This window comes from Ambystoma mexicanum, chromosome 7p, assembly GCF_040938575.1.
Source record: "Ambystoma mexicanum isolate Mex_15411 chromosome 7p, UKY_AmexF1_1, whole genome shotgun sequence".
NCBI lineage: Eukaryota > Metazoa > Chordata > Amphibia > Caudata > Ambystomatidae > Ambystoma > Ambystoma mexicanum.
The window spans coordinates 395007809-395020172 of NC_090939.1; positions in this window are offsets into that span (position 1 = coordinate 395007809).

A 12364-nucleotide genomic window follows, 5' to 3' on the forward strand; every position below is an offset into this window, starting at 1 on the left:
TCATCGTATGAGCTTCCACCCACCCAATCAACTGCGGAATCTACCATTTGGACAAATGTTGAGAATAAAGCGGATCGTTAGTGACCCAGAAGACTGTGAGAGACAACTACAACTACTTTACGAACGGCTGAAAGAAAGAGGTTATCCCGAGACAGATTTACATATAGCACGCGAGAAGACTAGAACACAGACGAGAGACCAACTTCTCACCAAAAGAACAGAACGAGAGAATCCTGAATTAGTGTTCATCACTACATATGCCATACAAAGCAATAAAATCAAGGATATCATTCGAGATAGATGGAACATACTTACAAGTGATGCACGAATTAAAGATCTCTTTCCACAACCGCCGATCTTTGCTTACAAAAGAAGCAATAACCTACGCAACATGTTGGTGAATACGAGAAGCAAGGATTCAAATAGGAAACCAGACAAACATCCCGGTACCTACCCTTGTATGAGTTGCAGTAATTGTAATAACGTAATGAAAGGCAATACCATAATGCACCCAAAAACTGGAGCTAAAATTAAACTAAGATATCATGCGACATGTTTGTCAGAAAATGTTGTTTATGCCATCAAGTGTCCATGCGGGATATACTATGTGGGAGAAACAGCTCGAAAGATACGAGTCAGAATAAATGAACACAAGTCGTGTATTCGCAATAAAAACATGACCTCAGCAGTAGCTAGACATTTTATGACAAAGGGACATTCTATTGCACAACTCAGATTTGCAGTACTAGAGGTGCAACCCACCAAAATGGCTACTAAAGATATGAAGAAATGGAGGCCACAACAGGAAGCGTTTTGGATTGATAAACTTGACTCTTTATCACCTGATGGAATTAATGAAGAGTTCGATCTAAGTTGTTTCTTATGATATGCATGTTGGCTATGTTCATTGATGTTTTGGATGTTTTTATGATTTTTCTCTAATTGCAGCGTATGGAATGTAGAGTTACATTTTGTCACACTTTTTCTTTGCTATCTATATTTTTCATTTAGCAATCAGAGAAGTAATTTAGAAAACATTGAACATTTTGACCTTGTAATGGTCACTTCCAAGTAGTGGTTCTGCTTTATTTCTTACTATGACTAATGGCATTACGAAAGCTTTCAATTTCCTTTTTTCCCCTTTTTTCTTTCTTCTTTCTTTTTTCCTTCTTTCTTTCCGTTACCACCACCTGATGCATTTACATCATAACTAACATAGTGTTTTGCTACACATTGAAACCAAGAGCGAAACGTTATAGTAGATCGTAATAAGTTATAAGCTTATACTTTACTGTGAGTCTTTAATATCAGGACACAAATACTGATCCCTTGCGACCTTTCCTTACTACTTTTGAGCACTTTGAGATCCATCCGACCCCCCCGTCCCACAGTCGGCATTTTTTCAAGCACCCCTTTTCCGTGTGTTAATGGTAGATTCCACTTTCACCGACAAGCTCGCTCTGCTGTAAGCCATGGGATTTGCCACATAGTAGCATAACAACGACTCTCTTTTTTCATTTTTTTATAATATTTAGTGAAGTCAGCCAAAAGGGAGGTCCATGCATCTCTGACGATTTGAGGTTCTCATTGTTATAGGACTTAATTTTTACAGGAGAATATTGCACTTAACGAGAGAGAGTTTATTTTCATTTATTTTTTGCAATTGGTTTGCGGTAATGTTGATGGAAATTACTATTCCTTCAATATATATTATATGTTTCACTGGTATTCTAAAGAAGTCGGTTTCATTACAAAATGGCCGCCACCTTTATTCACTATTCTCCTCCTGTTCTCACGTAACCATAGCAACTTGAAATAACTTAGCTGCTTGCAAAGTAACGCGCGTCCTCGCGGTCTCACTCAGTCTTGTGATCGTTCCGAAGAGGAAAGGTATGAATGAGCATTCCTGTCAAGTTCTTTTGTTTAGCCCGAATATTCTATAGGCTAACGGCTGTCATACACATATATTTACAGAGCGTTCTGATGAGTGCTAGTTTTATGCATGTACACAAGACATCGCGCAGGGAGATTCTCCAGTCAGCTCTTTTCATGCACCGTTTCAATAAAAGGGAAACCAGGTCAGTTTTTATTGCAATAAGCTTGTAACGATCATGGAAACGTTCTTTTTTAGAGTAATGATTCATTTCCGTTCATATTGCTTTTTTCTTCTTTCTTTTTTCCAATGGTGATTCACAACTTGTAATTGCTGCGTTTTCCTGCAATTTATCCGTATGTATATATTTCTTACCTTATACACAATGCATGATTATGTATGGCTGTTTTCTCTGCTCTGTGACATACACTTATGTAATGGACAAAAAATGGTGTAAATAATGCTGGAATCCATGTGACATACTAATATTATGCGCAAAATTGATATATACAATGCGGGTCAATACTGTTTGATCTCAATGTTGTTTTACAATGGTGATGTCATTATGCTGTATTTTTGTTATGATGACCTTTACTAGGCCCTGATGAAGGAAGTAGTATTCCGAAATGCATTGGCCACCCCTATAGGCACCTGCATGAACAGAGTTTTATTTACCTCACTATATTGTGAATTAAAGCTAACTACATGAAAAAGAATTGTAGTGCATATAATTCTTAAATTTTTGGGACTCAAATCCATTACTAACTAAAGGAATCCACTATTAAGTGGGCATAGGAGTGCAGCCCACACCGCTGGCTTCACGGCCAAGGTCTTCGAACATAGGGTATGCAGAAGTACTCTCTTTCTTCCTCCTGGGTCTATCAGTTTCCTCAGCCTCTTCAACTCCTCGGGTAGTTCAGCTCTTCCAACCTTTTGGTTTAGGTGAGTTGTAGGGGAACTTTCTTTCTTCCCCCTGGGTCATCTAATCTCTTTAGCCTCTTCATAGGCTTCCACCCTTTCCAGAATAGGTGAGGATTCAGGGGTACTCTCCTTCCTCCCCCTGTGTCAATCGGTTTTCTTAAGGCTCTTCAGGTAGCTTCCAGATAGCACGCTCCTTGAAAAGAGAAACAACTCTTCATTTGAATAAAGCTCCTCTTCATATTTCAGTATCTGGAGAGAAGTACAGGGAACCTGTCGCTGACTGAGACAAGTTCAGAATGAGCTGGCTCTGCTTTTATACCCAGACCACCCCTCCTCCTGTTGGTTGCTGATTGATGAAAATACCTGCTTGCTGGATTGACTGGCAGGGTGTTTCCACTCTGGTCCTCTGTGTTCAGGCGTCCTTTCTATTGTGCTTATATGTTTTCAATTGTAGATTCACTTTATTTGCTTTTAATATTCTTTTTATCCTGTGCTCCGTTTTTAAATATTATTTTTCCAATCCTTGGGGCTCTTTTATTAATGTATGCACCTCCTACATTTACCCAGGTTTCTCTACGGGGATTTGAACCCAGATCCTGTTGTAGGAAAAGACTAGGGCCTTTCTTCTGATGTCCCGCAGTATCTCTCTGCCATCTTCTCTCATTGACTTACATCCCTCAGAGCAGAGCACGCTGCAATCCCGGCTCCTGGTGTTCCAGCACAGGCACGCCAAGGAGTGTATGCCCATTTGTTTCTCCACGCGTTGTGATCTGCGCCACTGCTGCCACCATTGTCGTCCAGTAGGTAGCATCACTACTGCCACCAGGCTATTCTGGGTAGGGCTCTTGTGTGGATCTCGCCCCTGCGATTCACCAGCCCATGCACTTTATTGTAAGGTGCTGGGTGCGCTGTTAGAAAAGTTACAACAACAGGTAAAAGGTAAAAGACAAAAGGGAAATATAGTTCCCAGTACTGCTAGCCAGAAGGACTGATCAGTTTTCCCATGAAAAAATAGCAAAAGGCTAGGCTTAAGGCTTCACTTCTCTGCAAAAAGTAAGGACAGGTTAACAAAAAAAGCGAAATGTTTGGGGGTCTAGAGAATTTTTAGGGTAAGTTGCCTAAAAGAGAAATCTTACCTAACAGTTACTTATGTTCCTCTCCCCTCCTGTTATGTGTTCCTTTGATATCCTCGTTTTAACTCTACACTTGGTTACTCTTCTCCACCAGTGGTTCTTTTCTTTACTCTTGCACCTCCTTCAATTCCTCTTGCTTCCCGACCTCTTCCTCCTCCCAAATTCTCCACCTCTTCACACCTCCATCCTCTGCTGTATCTCAAAGCCTTCCTGCAACTCCAATCGCTACTCTGGGATGCTACTCCAGACTCCCAAACTAGCCCATAAGAGCTACCACTTGTAGAGGGCACGTTGCCTTTCTCAGGTGCTCGGTTAAAGTCAAGTGTTTGCTTTTGCAGAATTATTACTTTTTTTTATTTTTTTTATTGGTTTATTCAACCTTTAAAAAAAGAAACAAAAGACACAACACAAGACATATACAGCCAACACACATATGTCTTTCTCATGTTACTCCAACTCATAAAAGGGGACTCTTCATCTCTAGTCCGTCCTCGTCGACAATCGATACTGTCGAGACATATCAGCAAGGCTTCTTTACATTTCGTGTCATACCTAGTTATGACTCTGCTTCTAGCCTGGTTTTTAAGATTTGTAGAAAGTTAACTAGGGTAAATAAGGCTGCTCTATTTACTCCTTCGCAAAGCACTTGCCACCACTCATCTGCGCTCTTTAAGCGATGGAGATTGGTCACAGGGGCGAAGCAGCGGCTCCTTTGCTGCTCCAGGGACTGGCAAGACATATTCAAATGTTTTAGAGTTTCCTTGGCTTCATTACAGAATCGACAGTTAAAATTAAAAGTAGCTTGTTTTGACCTTAGTCCGATCCGATCTCTCGTCGGAAAGACGTTTAGTCTAAAGCGCAAGTACAGTGCTCTTGCATGCTGATTCGGGAGGCAAATTAAGTAATTTGCACGATGGTCATATGCTTTTGCCTCACCAGGTACTTCAACCATTGAGGACGCACACGCTCTTTGAACACAAGTTAGAATCCAATCCAATTTCCACAACTTTTTTTTTGCAGCCTCTGGGTTGTCAAGTAGAAGAGCACGAGTGATGTTAAATTCTTCAAGTAGGTCTTGCGCCGTCCGGGTCCATTTTGCAAAGATGGTGTTTTTCAGATACTGACTTGTGCAAAATGTCAAACTGAGGAACCGGTTCCGTCATTATCGTTTTGCGGTATAAGTTTAGGAGATTCCATGCAACCCTTGTATGCATTGAAATCAACCCCAGTTCATACCGTATACAAACCGTTGAGGTGCCCTTTGGCAGTTTCAGCACACGGGACCAGAAGATATTCTCTAATGTGTTCCAGAGATCACAAGACACCCCAAAGGCGTTTTCTCCTCCATAGATCAAGATGGGCACCACTTTTTGTTTATAAAACATGATAATTGGCTTCAGTGAGAATTTTCCATATTTGTTGTTAATTAAGGAAGCTTGTGATGCTAACTGACGGCATTTATGTTTAGCAACTTCGACCCAAGGAGCATCGTTCCGGCTCGCACTGATTCGCATACCCAAGTATGTTGAATTTTTGACAAGCTGGATCTTGTTTTTAGCAATGAACCAGGAGGGTTTCTTACCCCTACTGCAGGTACTTTGTAGATTTTTCAGAATCAGAATTTCACTTTTTTGGGTGTTAATGGACAAGCCGTTTGATGATATGTATGCCTCTAGCAATGACATTTTACGTTGCAGTCCAACAGGAGTCTGGTCAATCAATACAAGGTCATCTGCATATACCAAATAGTCTAGTCAATCGTGAACCTTGTATTTTTGGGGGAAACGAGTTTACATCCAAAAATATCTCTTGTATATCGGATATGAACAAGTTAAAAATGGTAGCTGCCAAGGGCCACCCTTGCTTTACGCCTTTATGTGTATATATTTTGGTAGACAGCGTGCCAGACATATCATGCCGAATCCTGATGGAGGTTTTCGTGTGCAATTCACAGATTGCGCTAATGAGACTCGGTGGACAGTTCCATTTTGTTAGTTTTTCCCACAGCAACTCCCTGTTTATGCTGTCAAACGCTTGCGAGAGATCTATCATTGCCAAGTACAGCTTGGTGTTGAGTCTGAGGGTCTCCATCTTCAGAATGTTCAGTATTAGGAGATTTAGTCCACAACCCACACCCTTTACAAACCCTGCTTGCCTCGGGTCTATGTGATTATAGTCTGCGGCCCATTTCAAGAGTTTTCTTTGGAGTAATGTGGCATATACTTTCCCCAGGACGTCGAGGAGCACTATAGGTCTATAGTTCTTCGGAATCGTGCGGTCCCCTTTCTTAAATATAGGGACCACAACAGCGCTCTTCCACGAACTGGGTGTAGCACGAGCCAAGACAATTCGCTTGAATAAGGTTGTACAGAAGTCAGTCCATAGGGCCGGATTACGCTTAATCGTATAGTTTGTTAAGCCGTCAGGCCCTGGCGCTCTCGATTCATGAACACTTCTGATTATCAAGAGGATGTCTATTTTCTCAAACTCTAAATCCCTTTTTGTTATAATTGGCAAAACAAAATTTGTCAGTGAGACTCCTTTAGTGAACAAGGTTGAATAATGTTTGATCCAGGCGTCTTCGGTTACAACAGTTGCCTGAATAGCATTTTGCGGCGCTAGGTTGCTATTAATTAATTTCCAAAATTGCGCCGATTTCTTTCCTCCCATTTTGGCTAACATCTGCTCGGCATCGTTTTGCAGCATTATTGCTATCTGCGACTTGAACCAATTCTTATAGTTTTGTTTAACCTTCATTATTTTTTGTTTATGTTTTCATTCATTGGCCCCTTGAGCTTCCTTATTTCTTGTCTCATAAGTCTTTTTTGTTGCAAAACAAGGACATGTATGTGTTGGTCTGAATTCACAGTGACGTAGTTTGTCTTTGTGTTCTGTGAAACTCTGCAACAAATGTTGATATTCAAGCCCTTTTGAGTTTCTCACGAAAGTCACTGTTATCGACTCCACTTCAGTTTCCAGGAGGTTTAGACGAATCCTACTAGACCCAGTATCGACAGCGGGTGGCCAGCAGCTACTTACAGGTTTGGTCAAATTTTCAAGGGTGAGCTGTACCATTTCATGATCACTATGCAACGTTTCAAGTACGTCCAAACAAAGAACTCTCTTATGAATGTTTTCGCTGACAAATATGTAGTCTAGAGTTGAGGTTTGATTTAACCGTCTCCAGGTGGGCTTAGACGGGATGTCTCCCACCGTGTGTCCATTCAGCATATGCATTCCTCGAGCTTTCATTTCTGTGCACCATTGCGATGCTTTGGGCGTTAAATGTCTTTTTTAATTTACACATAGGAGGTTTAGATCACCACATAGGATCAAATCGGACGGGCAAGATTTTTCAAGTAGTTCATCAATTGTTGTTGATATTGTGTCTATGAATGTATTAGCTTCTTTGGCTTGATGGTTCCAATAGACATTGATGATGCATAGTTTATCAGGCTTATAGTTCACTCTTTCGGGCCTACATATAGTAGTTAACTGGATGAAAGGTGACACATTGATAGTGTCAGATATCCTGAACCCCGAAGCTTTCCTGACAGCCTTCAGGAGGCCAGCCATTGGTCTGCCCTTAGCTTGGCATATAGCCGGATTAAAGGCAATTTCGAATCCTTCAAGTAACGGTACATTGCTTATCCATGTCTCTTGTAGGCAAATTAGATCCAAGTTTTTTGCCCACGGGACATTGAACAAATGTCGGAATCCACGAGTGTTTCAAGAAGCAAGAGTGCAGTTGCTTCTTGGCTCCGCGTCTTGGCGTTAGATGTTAGATACTTTGTTTATAGAGGCAGATAGAAAGGACCAATCGGATACACTGTTGGAAGGAAGGACATCAACTACGCCGTCAATCATTGGAGGATTCTGTGATCCCCTAATTGTGATCCTTATTGGTTTGTCTTCACGGTGAAAAACTGCACAGTCTGCCATCACTGGGAAGTCCAATATAGGGGCCTTTGTTGTTGGCACAGAAGGCCTCACTTCTGGCTTTAAATGATCGCAGTTTGCTTCTAGCTCAGTTGACATGATGTTCTCTTCTTTTGTGGTTGACATCCACACACTAGGGTCAACCCTTAATATATCGAAACCTAATGACATCAGGACAGGACCGGCGTCTAGTAGGGCATCAGCAATCAACTTCGACTGCAAATGTAGGATTACAGCATCATTTTTTTTTTTCGTCAAAAAATTCGACAATTATGAGGTCCTCGGATGCAATTGCTCTCAAACTTGGTATCAAATGGCAGAGCCAAATTACATTGTGACGATTTAAAATTAAGTCATCCGAGGATACAATGCGCTCCAGTAGAAGGCGGTGAAGACCTTGCTGAGAGCTGCTCTTTATGGATCCCAACTTTTTGCCTTTGGATCCGACATTTCATTTGACAAGACCCTGCCTGGACAGCTGCTTGTTTGACTTACGGGGCCAGACGGGCTCAATGCATTCTGAGACATTGGCCCTACAGGAGCTTTTTAAGGAGGGCACAGTGGAAGTGCTTAGATCAGGCAGCAGAGCCTTGCTTCTCTGATTAAGGACGGGTGCGCTCAGGTCTTGTGCCTCTCGAGAGATGTTCCATTTAGCTTCTAATAGTTTGCGTTTCTCTGCCAGAGTTAGAAATTTTGGGTAGGGATCCGCGTTTCCAGTAGTAGTAGCACATTGTAATTCAACAAGTTGACAAACTCTCGTTGGACTTTTTTGGACTGGGGATCGCAACACTTTTGCTGGGCTTTTGTCCTTTGCAGGAATAGTGGGTTTTGTGACACTGTCCGGCACCGTTGTAACAGCTAGTTGTCTGTTGTTCGGGGCCGTGCTCAATGACACGGCTTGATTCAACATTGTCTCCACAGATGAGGCAAGCACCACTTCAGCTGATGCTATAGGCAAGGATTGCTTATCAGTAATCGCCATTTCCGCAGTTTCTACGCGGACCATCTTCCCCGTGTTCGCTGCAGTGGGCTTTACCGGGGCAGCCTCAGCAGCCACTGAAATCGCTGTTGCTGACCCAGATGTTGGCAACGTAGAAACATCAGAGGCAGTGCTGACTGTCTCCACATCTTCATAAGTGGATACATTCAGTAGTGTGTCGGATACATCACTAATGCACATGTTTGCGGCTTCTAAGTCTATTGGAGACTCCTTTGAGACTTTTACTGTGAGGCTACTTTCAGTTAGCTTCTCTTTAGGTAGAGTGCTGGTTACTGTGAAATTCACAGTTTTCAGGTTGCGTAAGAATTTTCGTGAATTTGTAGCAGCTCTCTTCACCTTCCTTGTTGGTAGATTTTTCAGTTTCTCAGTGGAACCACTTATAGCGAGTACAGTGTCTTTCTTAGTTTTCAGTGCTTCAGAAGGGTTCTTGAAGATGTCATAGACCACAGCCGGCACTTCGACAACATCCAACGGCACTCTATCTGGAGCCACAGGCCCCATCAGCTGGCCGGAGATGCTTGTAGAAGTTGACGGTGTTTGGGGATTTGATAGAGCTGGAGTCAAAGAATCTTGAGCTTCTGTTACAGCTTTCGCAAAGCTGGTTTTTGTTGTAAAGTCAGGGATCCTTTTCAGAATATTAGTGCTCAAAGTGTCGTCGACACTACCAGTTGTAGCAACCAACACAGCCTGAGTCAGTGGAGGTGCTACCAAGGGCTGTTGTCCGACGACGATCCAAGTTTTTGTTTACTAGTGACAGTGGATCAGCAAGTGGCAAGATGTTTGAAGACTTATTTTGATCAACACTAGGGCACGGCCAAAGAGAATCTGCGACTGAGGCCGAGGTGCCCTTCTTACACTTTGAGGCAGTTTGGGATCCATTCAAAGCAGAGTCTTTACGAAATATGTTCAGGGCTTCTTTGGCGACCTCAGCTAGTAGTTTTTTGTCTATGTTAACATTCTTTACAGGGCTGAGAGAGTAACATCAGTCTTCATCTTTAATTCATGCAGCGCCACCTTGCAAGCGAGAGACTCATGCTCAATTCTGCACGTATTCGTTGTCAGTATGTGTACAGCGGTGACCATTTCTTTCAGATTGTCATTGAGATGCTCATACATTTTGAGGAACGGTGCAATAGACATACACATAGATGACATAATAAGCGCCTGTAGGTCTTGGGGAAGTTGGGCAGTTCTTGGTGCAGCACGTTCAGACTCGCCACAGCGCACGCGTATTTTTTTGTGAGAGACACGTCGTCTTATCTTAGGAAAGGGTTGTTCCATAAGTGAGGAGTCAAAGGACACATGCTGTGGCTCTTCTTCATTTGCCGACGCAGATATCTCACTCTCGCTTTGTTCACAATGCAATACTTCCCTCGAGTGGTTTGCATTAGAATGGTCATTCTGATGCGAACTTTTTGCTTTTTTGTTTTGGGAGCATCGAAGGTTTGGTGAGATACTTTCCTCCAATCTTCTGCGTTTAGAAAGACAGCGAACACTGTGCAGATTCTGTGATACAGAAGTTGGAGAAGACGCCTTTCTTACGGGAGGCACACATGGTGGGGGTTCTGTGGTTGTAGAAATATCAGTCATTGATTCTGTATCACAATTCCGTGTCCTTTGCTTATTGAGACACGTGAGGTCAGCCAATAGTTTGTTCACAACCTCAATTGAGGATCTACGAGCCACATCAACAGCACCAGTGTTCGCCCGATGAAGCTCAAGAGCCTTTGGCTGGAGCATCCCAGATTCAACGACTGTGGTTGTTTGTCTATCTAGCTCGATGTCGTGGGTGCATTTGAAGACTACATCGTTGTCTTCACCTGGTAAATCGCAAACCGAGGCGCAGTGACAGTCCGTGCAAGCGACTTCATCTACTGATCCCATTGTAGATGTTGCACTAAAGAAGCGCCCATAAGGTATATCATAAGCGCTTGAGGTTCTTTTGTCAAAGTTTTTAGGCGCGCACAGGCCAGTATTACAAATGAACACAGAAGAAGAGGGTACAGGCAGGCGAGATACATTGCACATTTCGCTCCTGCCAGCCGCTGTACCAGGACAATGACTCTCGACAAGTTCAGAGTTTTCAGATGCAGCGTGCATACAGTCAGACGGTGGCCACATAACACTTGCGCTGTGGGCTGCCACATCAAGGCTCACAGGATTCCCGTTCACCTCCGACGGCACCTCCGACGGCACCAATGCAGACATGACACTGCCCACAGGCGCATTTTTATTTACTGCCACAGAGGACGGGGAAGGACAAACTGGTAAATGAGGGATCGGGGAGACGTTTTCTGCAACAATGGCATCCTTAGCATCAAGCAGACCCGCCGTACTTGCCATCCCACAATTAAGATCAAAACCTGGAGTTAGATCACAGTCATTCAAGTCACTTACTTGGGGCTCGTCCTCGAGTTCAGCGAGGACCAGGAGAGCTGCTGATTCGCCAATAGTAAGGGCACTGTCCTGGTCAGAAGAGCAGACGTGAACAGGGGGGGATATACACGCCAAGGACACAGGTGCTGATGTCAAGGGCGCCTCTGCCTCCATGCGCCGTTGAGCATGGGTTTTAGCTTTGTAAGCAGCTTTCATAGCCGCGTGGACAAGAGCAGTCTCTATAAACTCCCTTGAACTTCCTTGGACTCTTTAGACTCAGCAATCGACTCCGACTCTTGTTATGGCCCAAGGGGGGTGAAGTCGCCTCGCCCAGGCAGACTCTTGCTTCGGTTTAAGGAAGAGAGAAGAAAAAAAAAAAAAAAAAGAAGGGGCTTGCTTCTTTTATTATGAGGCGAGGCTCTTCAGCGGCAGATGAGACCCCCGCCCTGGATCCTTTGCCTCTTTGGGGCAGCTAGCCTGCGAATGCGCTCCTCCCTGCACGCTGCCACCGTTTGTGATAGACCACTTTTCAGCCAGTGACACGAACAGCGCCCAGCGAAGTAGCAAACAGCAAAACAGTGGATTTCCAAAGAAGACCGCCCTTGACTTCGCACAGGCTTTACGCCGCAAGGGTGCCGGTCTCAGCAATATATTCAGTACTTCCTGTACTTCCTGTAGGCGGCGCCAAGCAACCTTGCTTTCTTAAGGTGAAAACACTTGTGGTGAAAGTACTGGTGAATTATGGGACTTTGAGTCCACTAATCGAGTTCTGACACACTTCTGTGTCACTCCATGTAGCCGTGGGAGCAGCTCCTGAGAGTCATGCAGCAAGTGAGGTGAGGTGGGATGAAAGGTCTACACACTCGTAGCACGTAGCACGCAGGACAGCAAAACAGTGGATTTCCAAAGAAGACCGCCCTTGACTTCACACAGGCTTTACTGGCAGTGTGGGATTGGCTCCACATGCAATTGTTAGTGAAAGAAGATGTGCGCACTGCACGGATCTGTGTTTGGAAGGATAAGCCTACAAGAGGCTGGTTTGCAATCTTGGTCCATTCATTGGTGGGCATGCAAGATGATGTGTGCACCCAGACGTTAGTGAGTGTTGATATCTCTGCTTGC